Source organism: Bombus pascuorum, chromosome 9 (genome assembly GCF_905332965.1).
Source record: "Bombus pascuorum chromosome 9, iyBomPasc1.1, whole genome shotgun sequence".
NCBI lineage: Eukaryota > Metazoa > Arthropoda > Insecta > Hymenoptera > Apidae > Bombus > Bombus pascuorum.
In genome coordinates this window covers 12,541,601-12,561,472 of record NC_083496.1, presented here as the reverse complement: position 1 = coordinate 12,561,472, position 19,872 = coordinate 12,541,601, and the positions used below count along the sequence as shown (strand labels likewise).

General features: G+C 37.6%; 1 protein-coding gene and 1 long non-coding RNA gene across 8 annotated transcripts in view; both read right to left on the bottom strand.

The window, feature by feature from the left end:
* Positions 1-19,872, bottom strand: part of LOC132910985 (probable nuclear hormone receptor HR3) — a 135,150-nt gene that overhangs the window by 92,962 nt on the left and 22,316 nt on the right. The window lies entirely within an intron of this gene.
* LOC132910576 (uncharacterized) lies at positions 7,954-9,397 on the bottom strand. Its single transcript, XR_009658792.1, has 3 exons — positions 9,200-9,397; positions 8,440-8,495; positions 7,954-8,344 (listed from the first exon to the last, which is right to left on the bottom strand). It is a non-coding gene; the product is annotated as an uncharacterized LOC132910576 (long non-coding RNA).

Sequence of the window (19,872 nt, the reverse complement as noted above, 5' to 3'; positions counted from 1 at the left end):
AATATTACCGGATTAATATTACAGATGATTTTGCACGGTTCAAGTCGCAGAGATTCACTCGCGGATCTACCGAGTTTCTGGTTGCATAGAGCCCGACGAAAATGAAAAAGAAAAGGGTACGGGCCAGGATGGAAGTGGCGGGAAGAGGGGTAGAAGCGCGAGAGAGAGAAAGAGAGGAAGAGAAAGGGAGTATATATTTAGTCGAGTTGGACCGATGCCAAGCTCATCAACGAAAATGAAATCTGGGTCTCTCTCTTTCTTTCCCTTTTCCTCCCACCTTCTGGCCATCCCTCTCTTATCCACCCTTTTCTCTTTCTCTTTTACCGTTGCCGCTTCTGCTGCTGGTCTCACTCGGAGATCGTCGTCGATGCTAAAACGTCGTCCACTCGATATATGCATCGCGACCTGCACCAGAGTCGAGAATTCGACTGTTGCCCTTCCCTCGTCCAGGTTCTTCTGTTTCATGCGCTTTTGGGCCTCGCTGAAACGCAGATTTCCGCCGTGATGAAGGCGGTTACAAAGTGAAAAGCACGCGGCTCGTTCCATTTAAGGGTGGCCGCTGGTTTCGGGACACGCAGATGCACCGAGAGAAGATACAAAGCTAAAAAGAGGTTTTTTTAATTTCGTTGGTTTCTAAAGACGACCTTTTCTTCCTGGTTTTTCGATGCTATTTTGATAACTGGATGATTATATACGTTGAATAAAGAATGATATATTGGTTCAAGAGGCGATGTACATTCGATTAGTTTTAACTCGAATGGTCAGGGTTGAGGATCATACGCAGCAGGTGCACAGTTAATTTTGTTTACTTCTGTGTAAAATCGATTTCATTTGCAGGCTGTTAAAGATCGCGTGAGCTCGAAACTCATCGCGGCAAAATTTAGTCTCACGAGCAAGATATTATATCGCGTAATTGCGATGCAACTCCCTATTGACGTCCAATTGGACAACATGCAATTATCATATAATCGGTTGCTGTACGTTCGTACCTGCGAATAAAAGGTATTAACAATTACGTAATCTTCCTCACGTAACATGGCTCTCTTTCTTGGACCCGGTTTGTCTCGAGAAAGACAAGCACGGCAAGATCAACCCTTCGTTTTTTTGTTTAATTCAATAGTTCCCAGAAATGTTTTCAGTAATTGTAGGTAATACCAATTTATGAGATACGATGGAAGTGCAAAATACAACATTTTGAATAATATTTTCTCGTGCAAAAATTTTATCTCTATTTTATTCTAAATATACGAAATCAAATCTTGACAACTACATTACGTAGTAAATTTTAAAAATATTCTTCTGTTGTATTTCATGATAATAAAAAAGTAAAATGGGAAAAGGGAAGAAAATAGCTACGATTCGTATAGCAAAAAATTGAAACCAGAATCTATTGTATTATCTAAGATTTTACTTCCCTGATATTTTATTGACTTTATTCTCATTAGGATGTTAAGCGTCGAACGAATTTTATATATCTATCTCATACTTATTAAAAAACAAAATTGTTCAAATATTTTATATTACATTTAGCACATTATTTAATAGTATAAAGCTAAAAAATGGCATAAAAGGGTTAATATTGAGTTTTAAATGTTAACGATTCTACGATCACAACTTTCTTTCTTTTTGTACAATTACTAAATAGATGAAGAATCCTTAGGAAAAACTTTAATCAAGGTAGAAATTTATTATTTTGTATTTACTATTATTTATGATCTATCTATTTCCCTCGTTGCTTATTGTCTATTATCTATTATTATACGTTTATTTCCATTATGACACTTTAACATTTAAGTATACCTCAAAGATCCGTAATTCCAGTGTTAACTTCATCATGGAACACAGTACCGGTTCTCCATACAACAGAACAAGACTCCACTGCCATGCGAAAGTATCAAACTCAAGCGAAGCGAGCACGTGGGGCGAGATGCTGGTTTTGGCGAGTTGCGCAACCAATGAACTCGCATCGACCAGGTTCGGCATACGGCCAAAGCGAGAGTAACGTGAAACGAACAGAAACTACACCGATAAAGAAAAGAAGTGGGGAGAAAAAAGAACGAAGAAGACGAAGAAGAAAAGAGGCGACGAGGCTGTAGGCCCGGGTCCAGGCCCGGAAACGATTTGGCTGCCGCAGGCGGGGAAAGCGGCGACTAACTTGACAGATGGTTTTCTCCCTTCGCGTTCTCGCGCCTTCTCCGTTCTCCACCGTTGCGTCGCGTCGTTATAACCGCCGCTATGACCGCCATCGGCAAACCCGCGAGTGAGTATCCTCTGCGAATCGATTACTCCATTCTTATTCGGTGCGTTGTAATTTATTCGACGGCTAATACTTGTACACGCGAGATAGATTGTACACAATAGCCACTTTTGAAATGGGTTTTCGGCTATTTTGAAATTTGGCTGACTTGACCTACGACTTTCTATTTCAAGTTTTTACGCTAGTAAGATGCTTCATGGTTAACATAATGCTAACGCGTATAACTATTATAATAGACGTTTTTAGAGATTCGTTCGTCGCATATTCATGATATGTAAGATAAAAATAATCGAAAAGAGTTAGAAAGCGCATGATACAAGTGATAAGATATTTAGTCTGACAACTGTATTAGCAAAATTGAATTTTAATAGAAAAATATTCGTGTTTTCAAATATTAAGATATCCACGATATAATTTATATTCATAAATGCCTATAAATTCATAAAATAACATAAATCTTTCAGATTGTTGGGAAGTACCTATAATATGAGATAACATCTCATTCTCTTGTAGTACTTTTCATTAAATATTCTTATTTTGATTATTATCTTTGTTTTTACTGTGGGATGATCTAATATATTAATAAATCTTATCTTCTAAGGTTCTAAACATTCTTAAATTGGCATCAATAAAATTATTGTTAGAGATCTTCAGAATGCAATTGACATCATTTACTTCAGATCTCCGAGATATAATTTGATCTTGGACATTCAGTAATATCGATACATTAAACGAGACATTGAGATATTTGGAAGGCGGATACAAGATATTTGCCAGATTGTAACAGCGGTAAAAATAAGTTACGATGTATTGTTATAACTACATATATCGTTGAATCTCACACTGATCAAGATTATGATAAAGATTATTAGGAAGCCAATAACATGTATAACTCATTTTCGAAAAAGACACTTTTGAAACTTTTAACCAGGTAATACCGACCACTAAAGGACAGGCTGTGAACATAAGTGTATATTGCAGGCGTAAAATTCAATGTCGAATATTAACACTAGCGCTAACAATGTATAATTCGTACATAAACATATCACACCTAACTAATTTTAATTAAAACAAAACATCGAAAGTATACAGGTATGTATAATACGTGATCCCAGTTCCTATTTCAATAACACTCAGTAAGAACTTTTTCAGAAGCTCTTGAATATTTTTAGTAATTATAGATGCAAAGAATCCAGAATCATTTATTTCGATGAATTAATGGAGAAGGCGAATATTTTATTCAACGCTGCAACATAAAAATGCTATTAATTATATTCAATGTCACATTATTCGCCTGTATTTGTAAAAATCGCCTATGTGTATATAATAGAAATATTCTAAATAAACGCAATCACGTATTTTAAATGTTCGAAAGTATTCTGAAAATTACTCGAAAAAATATAATTTAATCGGATTCGCACGAATCGAACAATCGGATTGTCTCGTTTGTTCTTCGATTCGACCTCATCGATTTTTTTTCATGCCGAGTTTTAAGTGCATCAGTCTCGCTCTCTAGCGAATTTGTTTGCTTTCGAATTTGAATGAATCGATTCTGCTCGATATCGAATTCAAACATACAGGGTTTGTTACCGAATTCGAGTGTGTCGATTCCGCCGGCCGACATCGGGCTTGGAACTCCCCTGCATTCCTTGATACACCAAATACGAGCATTAGAACTCTGTTTACCGTTAAACTCGAACGAATCGATATTCCTTTGACAACCAAGTCCATCTGCGCTTGATGGAAGGGAACTGCGAATAGAATATACGCGAACATCGTTTTCTTTCTTTCCTCTTCTGTTTACTGAAGAGGTCCTGATGCTATTCTATTTTTATATCGTCTAACGACTTGGTGAACTTGCCCCTTCCGCGCTTGTTTCGCAACCTAACGTATCCCGATAGCGATTTATGATAATGTTCCCTTTCTCGGATTGACTTTTTACAAGCATGCAACGAGGCAACGCGCCGCGTAGCCAACGCAACCCGTGAAACTAATTATGCTGATCACAGTTATCCGTGCCCTCGTTGCGTAAAATATTTAGCTCGCCACACGGAGCGATTGCACCTTATTTTTTCCAGGAATTTTTTGCCCCGCGAAAGACCCGTTGCAGACCTCGGGCTACGCCTCGAGTTCACGTACACCGTGTAGAACGTTCACGGTGCGTACGCGATTCCTCTACTACGCTCGGCTGTACAATGTAGAACGATCTAATTGAGCTATTCGTAACTACACGCGTCTACGCGTTAGTCATTATAGTGTACATGTTCCATAAATAGACACGAAATTCTGCGAACTTCGCTTTTCGCTTCTCTTTTCGCTTTTATTCAACAATATTATGCGATGTTTTACTATCAGAAATACTGTAGAGATGAGAGTTTAGCCTGTCTGTTTATTACGAATGATTAATTAAGAGTTTTGAATGTCAGGAATGCGTAAAAATATTGACTGATTATGAAATGAGAATGTGAATGTATTTTGGTTGGGTATTGTGTAAAATTTTTAGATATTCTACGATAGTGATGTCACAATGGCAATGAATCATATTTTCAAGAAATATTTCGATGTAGCGTTACGTAGGATCGAACCTTTACATATACTTTTTATTGTATTTGTTTGTCACTTCTTCTAATTCATAAATGTTTTAAAAATACTTTAGTAAGTAGTAGTCCGCGATAAAATGTTATGAAATACATGTATGCAGAGTGTAGAGCGAATTTTATTTAAGAATCAACTTCCATATGTTTCTTATGTTCTTATTAATTAGGTATATTTTTATAATAAATGATATAACATTCATAAAATGATTCGTTATATAATTATGGTTTTATTCAGCTTACAGCTCCGGCTTTTCTCTTTTCGGATGGTGTACAATAAAAATTCTCACGATATAAAAGAAAAGTAATAAACAAACAAACGGTACGTTTAACGTTACACGTTGTAAATTTCGTTCTTTTACGATCTAACACACAGTCTCGAGATTTTTTGCCGACCTTATATGGCACGATCAGCGATCGTTGCGCAAATCTTTAATACAGCGTACTTGCATTTTATCGTTCCTTGATCTTTCTCCGCGTGTTGCCTTTACGCCCGCAGGCAAAGCCTCCAGTGCGTGTAAACCGTCGTCGTGCGATGCTTATAATTTAACATAAGTTACAATTGACAACGTAATGTCTTTTGATTTGCGCGCGTAGCCTCCAGTCATCGTAATGCGGCGACGCGAAACGGCCCGCCGTAAAACACGAAATTACGATGATTTATCGCGCGCGAATACAGGGGGGATTTTCGCAAGACGTTCAATGATACCAAGTGTCGTGCTAACGGGATTAATTTCGTTCCGATATCACGATATTTTACACCTCGTTAAATTCGATTACATCTATTAATCATTCGACGTTCATCCGAATCGTTCTGTCTATCGTCCTTCCAATTGTATAAAACGTGTCCATGAATTGTGCACTTATATAGAGGAAGGCTGAATTTTGCAATAGGTAATATAAATTTTGTTAAAAGATTGACAAATCGTGCAGTGTCGTACTTCGCATAAAAAATGCGTTGGTATTAATCGGTAATGGACTGAAGTCGTAGCAAACGTGTATAAAAAATGTATCTTAATTATAACTCACTTGAACAATGTTATAGTGTTTTTGTAAATTTTGATAGCGGAACATAATGTGAAGATTTATTTCATTCTAACAAATTTATATCGTATGGAAAGGAGGCTTAAACGTTTCATAAATGCATGGATATTAACTAAGAGTGTTTAAAACTGATGGAAAAATTAAACGATTTAATCAATTTCTTCGTCAAACAATTTTTTTCTATTGTGGTGTGTGTAGTTTAGAAGATTTTTCTTGAATCTTTAGAGAAATAGAGGAAATTTCTATTAATATCTCTGTTAAGGAGAAGATGAACATTTACATTGCTATGCATTCTGTAATATTACTTATTATTTCAGGAAATACGAAACAAAAATTGAAAAGCTCCATTAAATAAACAAATAAGTAATCGAAGCAGAAAAACCTTTTTCATTCGTCAGTTTCAATTTCCGAATACAAACAACCGTTCAGCGTGAGAACCAAGAGGGAATTATTCGCAGAACGCGCAAACGCGCTACACGCGACATTTCAATGGCCGTAAAAAGGATTAAGTTGAGCGAATTCGAATGAATATTCACTACTGATCGGTCAAACTGCTTCGTTCACGCTTAATACGTGATATAATAACGAGCGTGACAACGCGTAACAATTAATTTTATTATATTAAAAGAACGTTTCTTTTTCGACGATATGAGTTTTATAACTATTATTAAGTACATAAATTTATCTAATAAAGTGTCATTATCACATCGTCTACCTGATAAAGTACCTAATTTACTTGATAATTGATGTTGACACTAATTAAGGAGTTTATCGAGAAACAAATTCTTCTTTATAATACTTGAATTAAAATAAGAAAAAGAACTGCAGAATAAAACAGAATATTTCAGGAAAGAATTATAAACAAAGATATAAAAAAGGAAGTACACGTTATAATAAATGTTATTAATTTTGGTCAAAGTTATCCAAATAACTAATTAAAATAAAAAATGATTTTATTATTGTTAGGAATACCAAAAAAAAAAAAAGAAAAATTGAGATTAATATCTCCAGCTTGCAACATTATACTCAATTCACGCCCTATATTTATATTCATTTACTAAAATTCCAAAAAAGACGTGTTACGTTCTTACTATAAAAAGAATTAGGAAAAAATCAGTAAACACTTCTTTTAACAAAAAAATTTGCACTCCTAAATCGTCCTCAATGTGGCGGCGCGGCGGCTCAAACGCTACTTGCAGAAAATACGCAGCGTTCCAGTGAACAATTTGAGAGAGCATTATATAATAGTTTAACGATTCGCGAACACGAACCTGCAACGCTCGCGAACGCAAAGACCGCCGCTTCTTGCTGGTCGCCCGTTGCACCGCGTGGAGGGGAAATCATTGATATCGGCGCGAAGAGGAAAATTTATCCTCGTCCTCGAGCAACGTCCCCGAGGACAGTGAGAGTATACCGCGCGGCGCATTGGTTGCACGCGTGCGTGCGCTCTCATGCAATACGCGTCGCCGAACGCGACTTCATGCAAAATTTCAAATTTTCCTCTTCACAGCTGTTAAATATCGCGAAACCATTCTGTTTCTAACTCTTTCGCCTTCTAGTTTCTTCTTTTTTGCTCTATAGTTTTTAGTCACGTAGTAAGTCGTTGTATTGTGTTTTCTTGTTGGCGAGATCTATGTTCTTTTCGTCTTTCTTTCTTGGCTCGCGTAGCAGTACCGTGGACTTTGTACTTGGATTTCGTAACTTGCAAGATACGTTTACATCACGTACCTTCTTGCTTTTTATTGAAGCTGATACTGAAGGTAGCTGGGCGGTACTTTTTTTCAGTTTTTTTTTTTTACAGCTAATATATCTGCTGATATCGGTGTTAAGTTTTATAGCATATTATGTATGGTTATTAATTTTCATTTCATAAGGGTCAAAAGTTGAAATTATTTATATCGACTATGCAGAATATTTCGTAAAGAGGTAAAAAAGGTGATTCTACGTATATAAATCAAAAACATAAAAAAGTTTTATACGAAGTTCTTTTTTATGAAGAACTGACTTTAAATATTAAGTACAATTAACCGTGTTAATTATATTTATCCAATATCCAATATTATAAGAACAAACGTAGGTACAAATATTAGCATACAAGAAGAAGAACTTTCAACTTATTTTTTCACGTAGAATCTGGGTTATAATATCAGCAACAGAGCACACTGGTAATTCACGTGAATTCATTGTCACGAATAGAACGAGATTTTCACAGCGAGAAAAATGTATTACTTCGTTTTGTCGGACGCTAACGAAGCAACCGCTATTGTATGCATGTTTGGACTCCAAACAAATCCCGAGATCGCAATCCTCGTTTTGCTACTCTGTTCCAAGCGTTAGGAAAGTTATGTAGTTGTGAAATAAATTCGTGACCGGACTGCCAGGTGACTTCGATCACTGGTAACACCGTGTTTATCCGCTCCGCTGAATTATACATTTTTCTCTGTGTGGGCTACAACGCAAAGCATCGATGACACCACGCGGCCTTACGGGAAACTTTAACGAGATGTATCGGTGCTATTTCGTTAATTCCGTGAAGGTACTCACCAAACGGTTCTCGAAAACTCTCATGTAAACACGTGAAACAGGGACAAGAAACTTACCTGAAAAATAGAAAATTATAACGATTAGTATTACGATGTTTTTTTTAATTGAATCGCTGCTACAATTATGGGTAATGACACAGTGAGATTTAGATTAGTTAGTTGCGATTCGAATTTGATACATGTACATCATAGTGAATAGGCGTGTATATCTTTTAACTGCTACGGTATTATCGTAGAGTACTCTAAATGATATTAAATGATATCTATGTAAGTATTGTTACAATGTTCGTTCGCGAATAACACGCGATACTAATCTTCAACTGGGTGCGGCCTTCTCATTTTCTAATTACATATATAATGCTAAAGAAAGTCTTGGTTTGGGAATTACAAATCAAATGTAGTCTGAGAATATAATGGAATCTTGTCAACATTTTTAAATTTTTATATATTGAAATATAAGATAATAACGTTAATAAGAATCACATACAAATTTGAGGCTAAGTGCAATTTTTTAAAATAACATAATTAACCGATTCAATTTTTATATTAATCCAGCGAGGGAAACATTTTTTGTGCAATTATTACGTACAATTCCTAAATATGTATATTTATTTCGATATGTCTAATTTGAAAAAAAAATTCTTGTATTTATTTTATGGTGACTTTTATTTCTAATATCTTTATTGGAACGCTGAAAAACTTATATTTTGCCATAGCAATTAAGGGATATTAATTCCGTCAATATATAGTCAATTACTTACTAGTTAATGTATGCACATACCAATTTCATTGTCTACTAAATGAATACATTTACTAAAAATAGTAGACACTTATATTCTTCTCGACACTTTCGCTAAACTGTCACGTAAATGCATACATTGAAACGTCAGCATATACCTTTACTAAATTTTACGCTTTCACTGTGATATATGCAAGGAAAGGGTGGTTCGAGAGTTCGTAGCTTACAAGTGAACGAGCCAGCGAGCCTTAAATGAAGAAAATTTATCTATTTTTCAAGGTAAACAGCAATTTCTTACTTCAACAATGCTAATTACTTCTCTTAGTCATTTATTAAAATTATCAGTTGCTTATTATAATTCAACGATAAGAAGTTTTCAACTTTTTGTATTTAAATAGAGAGATATATGGACAAATTTTGAACAAATGTAATGAAAATTGTTTCGAGTTCTATTTCGGAAATTTACATCTCAAATTTTGTAATTTAAACTTCATATAATACTATAACAACCTCTGATAATATGATATCATAATTCCATAATGATATGGTAACTATAATAGTTATGAATGACGTAATACCATAAACAAACTCTACTCCGTGTCACATTGAATGTAATATGTCCACATTGTCCACCAGTTACCCGGACAGTATTCATCACATTTGTTAAATAAATTATGTTCCATAATAGTTACAAAATTACAAAAATTATTATTTTAAAGAAAAATTCGTAATATAAAAGAATACTGCGATATACAACATAATCATGTACCAACTAATGTCAACAATTTTTCATAGTTTTTTATTCCTTTTTGCACTCAAAATATCGGACAACTCAAACGAAAAATCCATCCTAGATCACAGCAACCCACGCAACATAAAATATAGTAGACATTCAATCCAGTAGATTTCAATCTCGATCAAACGAGCTCGTCAACGTGAGTTCACGCGCATCCTTCGCCCACCCTTCGAGTGAAAAATCGAAGCTCGGTAGGCGCGCGTATTCGCGGACCGATCGTTTCCATCGAACATCGTTTTCCCGTCGAAACGTTCCTTTCATTGCCGTTCCCGTTCGTGCGAAGAAAAGACTTGGTCGCACGTCGCAAATACAGCTTCGAGCTATTATTACGCGCTCATTTACAACCCCCTTAGCCCCGTACCCTGAGCAAAGAACAAAACGGAAGCTCGGTCTTTTACAAGAAAAAGGCAGCGCAACGTCGTGAGCCGAGAGCCGCGGTGCCGTGAGCCGTTCCCGTCTCGGTTGATGTGAAACGAAGTTTTTTAAAAGGCACCGTCATGCAACTATCAACGTGCATCGCGAGGCCTTCTCGTTTCTTTGCGTTTGTTCGGCTGGCCGAGAGACCGTGCACGCTCCTAACGTAAGGAGCGATTGTTGTCGGCAATAGGCCTGTCGCAATCGGAAGTTTCGTCTTGCAACCGTCGCTCGGCCGTTTCGCTTCGGTACGCCGGCGAGAGCCAACAATCCCGCTCCAACGATTCACCGGAATCGGACGGAGAGAGACCATCTCGATGAACATCTCTCCAGATTCGTCCTGAGGATTTCTTTCTTTTTATTTTTCTCTTTTTAGGGAGGGGGAAACGTAGAAGGTTGATTGCTTGGCTGAGATTCGAAGACGAGTGATTTGGTGGATGATTACTCTGATAACTGGACCATTCAGATATTTTAGCACTCTTTGTTAATATAATTGCATGTAAAAGTGTGTGTATATAATCGTTTGGGAACAAATACACGTCAATTAGCGTGAGTTTAAATAAACGTTAAAAATTTTTGTCTATGCTTCCTTTTGTCATCGATTTTAGATTAATTTTTAGTTTAATTGTTATTTCATTGTAAGAGGAAAAAAACCACCGATATATGTGACAAGCAAGATACAAGCGAAAACATGAAGATAGATTGCATATACTCGATAATATCGAGTGAATGAATTTTTAATTCGCAGTTGCATAGGATCTTTGATTTATTGAATAATCATTGGATCGATTGAATGTTCTGTGCAGTCACGACAACCCGCATCAGCGTTGAGCCCAAGGAAATTTATCATTCAGGAAAATGGAATTGAAAAGGAGCTAAATGCGGACAGTCCGTTACGCTTCTAATAAAAATCGTTAAACTCAAAATAGGCGTGCTCGATACGAGTTTAATCGGACTTTGCCCTGATTTATAAGCCAATGGAAAATAGGTCTCGGATCGTTAACCACTCGGGAGTCCTTGAGCGTATAAGGCGTTTTATACTCCGAGTAAACGATCGAGGGAAAGTCACAATACTTAGTTTGCGATACACCAAAGGCGTAACTGTCTTCTAACCATAGGCGTTCAACCTGTTCCAACGAACCATTAACCATTCCTCCCGGAATCTCTTCAATTTGCATATCTTTCAATTAACGACTATCTCTTTTTATTGAAATGCAAACATAAAACTTTGCAAAGAAAATATGAAATACATTTCTACAGAAACGAACTTGACACCTGAAAATTCACACAATTCCATAATACAAACTTAACTTGAAATTCCTTATTCGATCAGAAGTATATTTCTAATTCGGAAAAATCTTTAAAACGAAGGAAATTAAACAAAAATCGCTAAGTACTTTCTTATTATGGAAAAAGCGTAAATTTGAAACGTGGTATCCGAATCGGGGATTCCCATATCCACCAATGAAATGTTCGAACAAGGTGGCTGACTATAGCGCCGCAGTTGGAGCCGGCTTAGTCGGTAAAGTTGAACATCGACGATAACTCCCTCACAGTTATCAGCGGTCCCGGTCGATACAACGACCGTTCTCTAAGCGCCAGTCGGCTTCGTAAGATTGGTCCACGATGATCGTGGCGTCAGCAGCGTCATCTGACGTGGTATTCAGTACCATTGCGGCGACCGGCCTTGCAAGGCTGCAGGCCATCGAACTCTTGGCCTACTGCCGCGCTACGTAATACGTGTACATGATGCGCGAGAACGAGGATAACCGGCATACAAGAGGGAAAAAGGACGAACGATTCTTGGTGGGAGCGGTCTCTAACTCTGAAAATCTGAAAGAGTGGTGGGCGAGGCCAGTGCTGTACGATCAAGGTGTGCAACCACTTCAGACACGTTGTCCAGTATGAGTTTCAGAAATTTCATTTCACGGGATAGGATCAGAGATGCAATTAAATGATGCTTCAAACGAAATCGAAAAATTGCAAATTGCTAGAATAATTTGGAAAGGTTCCAATATTGTGGCTAGGTTAAAGGTAAAGCATCGCCTTGAACGAAACTGTGCAGTAATAAACGATAATTGAAATGGCAGTTGGTACTAGGAAAATATTTGAATGTAAATATACAGAAGACTTTAAATAAATGTTTGTTATATTAAGGAAGATTTCTTTGAAAGGAAGTTTGTTTTAATATCTGCTGATAGCTTGATCCTCTATCTAAATGAATTTTCCTCCTACTCCCTTTTCCTTTTCATTAGTGATGATAATTCGCCTTTTTTTACCTATGCCATGTTTTATACAAATGCTATAAAATACTACTGCAACAAGTATAGTAAAATGAAGAAATTATAATACATTTAATAAATACATTATTATTTATGCATTATGTATAAACGAGTACGTAAGTAGAATCTTTATTTGTAACTATCAATCAAACTCTCAAGAGCGGCGATGCCAAGTTTCAGTTTCATTACCATTACTACCTAAAATCTAGCACCACATCTAACCAACCCTCTAACCAAACCTAACCCAAATCCGTATTATCCAAACACCAGTCTCCAAATTACGGTGACCGAAAAACAAATAAAACGGTTCCAGCGATAATCGACAACGAGCAAAAGCCCACCAACAAGGTTGCAGAGAATTGCACCGGTACCATAATGGCGAAGCCCGAATGCACGAAACGCAAAGTGCCCTTTGCCGCGGTTATTCGTCGTTCGCAATATTCCTGAGCCATTCAACGTCCCGGCATTCCTGCGACGCGCGTATAAAAAAGCTTTCAGTCGGTGAGAGGCGGTTCGTTTTATAAATGGGGAAGCAGCACGGTATGCTCGGGAAAAAGGGGAGGAAATGGTGACGTCGGCACAAGGAATTTCATCATATAACTAGAATGCAAGGTATCAGTCGGTTTTAAGCGCGCCACAGGAGGCCAAACCGTGCCACGGTCGCGTTTCGAAGCGGGGCTTCGCTGTCGGACGCACTTTTACCCTACATCGTTCTGTAAGCTCGTTAACGAGACGAGTCTCGTGCGCAAACCTGGCGGCCGTAAGAAGGGAATTAGATTGTTAAGGGTATGAATTACTCCCTCGTCTCTCCTTCAACGGAAATCTTTATCCTTTCGCTTTTTTTAAATGTTACGCATTTCATTGCTTCACACATGCTTCCTTTACTAGGGCGAGCTGTTTAGCGATTATATGGTTGTGTGTTTATGCGAGTGACGTGATTCATGCAGCAATGGGAATTTAATGATCGTAATTTTTGTGTGGACACGTTTACAATAAAAACTCGGTGCTCGTTTTTGCCATGTTTGTAGTCTCGTTTTTATTAGTGTCTTTTTTGTGGAATATTGTTGGTAGTTGCAAAAAGAAATGCGGAAAAAGCATGATGTATCTGTTCTTTTTTTTGTTTTTCTCTCTTTTTTTTTTTAATAGAAAGAAATTTCAAAATTCAATACGCTGTGAAAACTTAAAAAATAGGTATTATTTTTTGAGAGATTATAAACCTCTGCAGAATTATCACATATTTTTAAAAAGTTCACATGTTTGCATGCAATTGTTCCTCTTTTTCAATTTCGTTAAAAAATTGTGTTTAGCCAAAAGTGATATGAAAATCGGAAAAACAACAAAAATGAACTTTATCATATTGTTTCCCTGCGGTCTTCATATATTTTCTCTGAAGAGCCATTCGAGGCACGATTCATTTACACACCATGTATTTTCGATGCTGATGAAAGTTCAACGCTTAATGGAATATTCTGTCGTGTTACGTCGTTTATTGCGTTCGTGAACAACACGGTACCAGGTTTTTAATTACTTTTTCTCCATTAAAAATTCTAAATTTAAAACTGTTTCCTCGCGTGTCGTAATTTTATAACTACTTCTTTCAATTTTACAACTATAACGAAAATTGAGACTGGATATGATTACGAATTCCTGCACGAGATAAATGTAGCAAAAAGAAAAAAGAAATTTATATGCAAAGAAGCTCTTTCAGAGTAGACCGCTCGATTGAATGTAACTGAACTGTAAACAGGTCTGATACACGAAAGTGCACTCTACTTTGCCAGAATTTCCTTTCCCCTTGGCGGCTTCCATCTGTTTACGTCTATTTACCAAACTAGGCTTGAATTGCTCGACGTACTACTTGCCCGCTCGTTTGATGTGTCCCGAAGGAAATCGCGAGACACTATGAACTAACCCTTGATATAAAGTATAACTTGGAAATATCTCCTTGTCGTCGAACTTCGGTTCAGCAACGTTTTTGTAGTTCAAACTTTGGGAAAATCGAATTTCTCTGATCCGCGTTATTTTCTTCAATAAATGCAATAAACGAAATTTCGTTGAATTATACATAGCAGCCTCATTCGTTATTTTAATTTTAATTATCAATAGCACAAACTTTGAGAAATAAATACACCACACAAATAATTCAATTCGTCGCTCAGTGACCGAGCCATAAAAAATTCTAAAGATAAAGTTCCCTGGATTAAAATGCATTGCATATTCAATATCATCCACTAGACTTTTATTGATCGCTCAACTTCCATAGCACAGTTACCTCTAAAAATACTAATTGCTACGTTTCAACAAATAACTCCATACAATCACGGATTTCTCCTTTATGAAACAAATATCGGCCATTTAAAATCTCTCCGAAATTAACCGCATCGCCCAACAGTGGTCGAAAAAAAGAATATTCAGAGGAATCCTACCAAAAATTCACACGATGAATGCGATGACTGTGTGTATTAATTTTATCATACCCTTTAACACTTTGTGTAATAGATGTTAGAAATTGATAAACGCACAAACATCGGCGGAATATATAACGTACATTTGCTTGGTGTGTGGCCGACACGAACGGTTAATGGCAAACTGCCTGACCCCGTAACCCTCAGACCTAACAGATATACTAGTGTGATTAATGTCTGGACGCGTTACTTCGAAGTTTCCCTTTTCCGTAAAACCGGTGCACTAGGTACACGTGTATGATATGATCATAACGTAATATCGTGCGACATTAATCAGTTCACAGCAACAATTTCGTTCGTCGTCCTCAACCTTTTCGCTCAACGAACAAAATCTTTGTCTCGCAATTATTAATCGTATCGCAAGATTCCAGATGAAAAGAAAACTTAATGTGCAAGATCTAAATTTGTTCGTGTTGTTAGATTGTATTTATAGAAGCGACGATGATTATTTTCGCGCGTTTCACGAAAACACGGGAATAACTGTTCCGATGTGTACCTCGTTCTTTGCGAAGGGGTTAATGAAGAGAAATATTCTTTTTCTTTGGTTGCATTTTATTTGCACGGTGTCTTTGCCTTGCAGAAATTACTTTTCACGGTGTAAAAAGTACAAGATGTTTGAGAATATCCGTGGAATCTCCTTTCATCCTTCCAATTTGAAAGCCATCTCGCGGAGGCGTTTATCGACCCAGCGATAATGACGCTAAACCGCACAAATTGATGTTAATTCGACCTTTGGAACGATGAGATTTTAAAACTTGAGAACAACAGACACCGGTATTCCCTTTCTTTCGCTATAAAGAATGTTTAAAACACGCGATATTTCGATCGATTCAGATAAATGAATATATTAGGTTGCATTTTACAATTTTGCAACATTCAATAACGATTTTCGTTTATGCATACTTTTATTAAAAAACACTCTTCTATCAATCCTTCAATGATGTTTAAAGCAACAATCTTTTTCCTTTTGTAAGGCCCAATATAAATTTTTTTATATAAATATAAATTTGTCAGAACTGTCATCGAAATAGCAAAGAACATGAATTAATAAATTTAGCGAAATCACGATCAAGAAAGATATATCAATAAAAATTATTCTTACTTTGATTACAAAATTTCATTACTAAAATAACAGAGTTAAGTAATGAAATAAGGAATCGATATAGAGTATGCTCAAAACAGTTCAGGCATAATTCCTAAGCAGAACGCTTAAAAAAACGTGCAATGCACAAAACATCAAGCCGGTCGATTATTGTATATCGATGGTATGTACGGAACACGTGCGGTAAATAGCAAAGTGCCTGACCTCGTAACCTGTAGATCTTAGAGATGTGCCTCGTTATTTCAGCATGATACATGAATAGGTAGCCCAACGTAAGAACGCTTAACAATAAAGATAAACTCTCCAAAAACGTAGAAGGACCTTAACCTACGGTAAGATAAGTGAAATGATCTATTAAGTGAAACAAAGTCGCACGCTTTACATAACGACAATAATCGAGCCGTGACAATTAAACGCGACACATGTTAGATAATTATTCGTGATCACGGACGAGGATTAATTACCTTGTTAAATGATATTCGAGCACGATTGGTGAGTATCTGCGGTAAGCAACGAAATCGTTGACCTAGTAACATTTACGAATACTTCTCCGATCGAAAAATAGATGTTTTCGATTCTGGACAATGAATAACGTCGAATATCGCTATTCGACTTCCGTCGGAATAACGGTAAAAATAATTCTAGAAATGAATTGTCGTAGAAAAAATATTCTCTACGGAAACGTCTCCGGTTTTCCGGAGGATCCGCGACAAATTTTGTTTGCCCTGGCCAAAATCACAAAGGAATGAAAAAATACACTTTGATGAAAAACAACAATAATAAAAGTCAGAAGGACCTACAAAATTCGTATTAAATCGAGGATGAAACCTTCGGAAGCCAGAGTGAACGCAAGGATGGAATGTACGAGTGTAAAAATAAACGAGCGATGGGTCGTTAATGCAACGGTACAAACCGCTAACAAGGCGTGCTCGCGTGGATTCGGCGTAAGGCAAATATTATAACCGACGAAGGATACGCCTCTAAACGCCTATGAATGGTTAATGAACAGGGAATATTACAACAAATATTGCCTCGTAAAGTTTCCCATGGTACCGGACATGAGCTACAAACGGCAAAGTGCCTGGCCTCCTAACCTCTAGACCCGGCGCGAGATGTACCTTGAGAAATGGCTGCTCGCGTGAGCATCGATTCATTCGAAGAGTTCCTTTTTCCGTTATGCGTAATACGCGTGCATGACGCCGCGCGCTTCGCCGCGGTCCGGGACGAAGGCGATTAAAACGGCGCTTTTAACGCGCGAAAGCTTCGGCTGCGCGCAGTAGTCATCGTAATATCGTAATAATAAGGCGGTTAAAAAATTGCCCGGTTAACTGTGATTCTAGCACCCGCTTGCGGCTGCCTCCGCGCACCTTCGCCACAACCGGTTCCATTATCTTGCCGAACCGAGTCTCAATGTATTCGCCATTGAACGACCGGCGTGTTACGATAACAGACCCGTCGACGCGCTACCACAGTACTGTTAAGTAATATTTCGTGTCAGCGATTGGGTTGACTGGCAGGAAGACAATGGACAATAATTTATGATTGTACGAATATATTCCTGATTGGTTGATATTTTTGGAGTGTTAATATGCTTCGCTTGCACGTTGACACTGACAAAAGACTGTTTTATTTTTGTTACTGTGGAATGTCCTTTTCAAATTAACCTGTTCGCTTCCACAGTAATTTAATAAACCAATAAGAACAATATAACTGAGCAGCGTATGTATTGAGCAAGTTCTGGAGCGTTGCCTAAGGTTCCTTTTATTACTTCATATCACAGCTTTGGTTCCAAATACAATACATATGTTTTAACTCTTATTTAGTGCAATGACGATTAGGTGACTCATAACTGTTTGGATTATCTCGTGTAATTTTGGAGGGGTAATTTTTATCTTTTCCTTTGCACGATAATGCTCATTGATTACCTATACTTGTCAATTAAGGCATATAATGCAAATTGATATCAGATATGTTGACATTTCTGTATATTATTACTGGATTCAAAAGTTGCATTTGCATGAAAAAATAACAAACTACATAAACAAGATTAGCATGAAAAGGAGACACGCGAATGGTTAAGTAAGTAAAAATATATTGCAATACGCCTTAAGTTTCAAAATGATCCTCCACTGTATCTAACTTTCAATAAAATTCCAATAATTCTTCCTCCAGACTTCCCGCGACCCCTCGATTCACCGTTGTAAAGTTCCAGCGATGCTCGATGGAAACGTAAAGCGTAAAAACAAACGGTGATATCGCGCGCGATACTGCACCGCGGCAACAGCGGTTACCCATAAGCCGTAACAATGAATCAAGCTAATGTAGACGGAACTGGTTGGTTCGCGGGAGAAGAAGTCGACGACGGCGACAACGTCTGCTAGATATAAAGAAAAAGGAGCAACCGTATATCGATTGTAAATCAGTGGCAAATCCTGCCGGCAGAGGGATCGCAATTTTTCCACGGTTCGACGAATTCGCGCCGCTTCGTCCCGGGGCAAACGTTTTCCTTCCACTCGAACGAGCCGCGTGTTTCAAAGAGAACGGTGAGACAGCACGTGGTGGGTACTCGCGGATCACCGAAGTAACGGTGTCCGGTAACCGCGTCAGAGCCGGTGCTAGCGGTACTCGAAAGCGTTCCGTTACTCGACCGACAGATCCGCTAACGCGACTCGCGCTCTCTCCTTCCCGCCGCTAGCCATTCTCTGCCCCTTTCTCTCCCCGCCGTGGGATGAGAAGCGTGCACGAAAAGCGCCGGCATATCGGGCCGCTCCGTCTCGCTGTACAACCCGCGACGAGTAATGGCCCTTCATTACGTGGCCAAAGCGAACAACCGACCTCGACCATCTCTTTCCTCTCTGTAGCTAACTCAACTTTGATTTATACCCACTGCCACGTGGACCTTGCCCCTCTCGTATCAACAGTCTTTTTATATTAACGGACGCTTTCTTCTTTTACTTTGGTGCTTGGAATTTGGACGTTATTACATTGAGGAAGATATGGAAGTTTAACATGTTCAATTGAGGTACTTGTATAATACGATGAGGCCACGATATGGTGAAGTCGCAATTATGGATATTGAAACATTTATGGAAAATTTAAATGTGTACAGATATTTATACAAGGCATTCAATGTAAGGTATTCGTTATAATATTCAAGGGACAAATGCCTGTTCAGACTGCATTTTTTAACTGTGTTCGTAAAAATAAGAATTTAGAAACGGAAGAGTTCCTTTTGCAAAATATGATAACAAATATTTATATCAGAATTTTTCTCTCTTCCTAAATACAGGAAATGGTGATTAATATTTAGGATCCATCTTCTTGTTAGAAAAATTTCAGTATTAGAATATTTCTTTAAATTACAAATTTTATCAATGAACACCATCTTCCTTTGAGTGGCTGCCACTATTCGATAGTTTAATTTACAATCTCGTCTATGCCTTGGCCCGTAAGCCAATATACCGTTGATCGTAGATGAAATCTAATGGTTTGATAGAAGTTTCGACGCTGACTTGGCCATTCGATATGGTAATAGCAGATTCTGAACGTTCCTGATCCCGTGAGGAGTGGCTCTGGCTGCGTGAACAGCATTCGGCTATGCGAACTAAAGAACGATTCAGACTGGCGTAGTTCGTT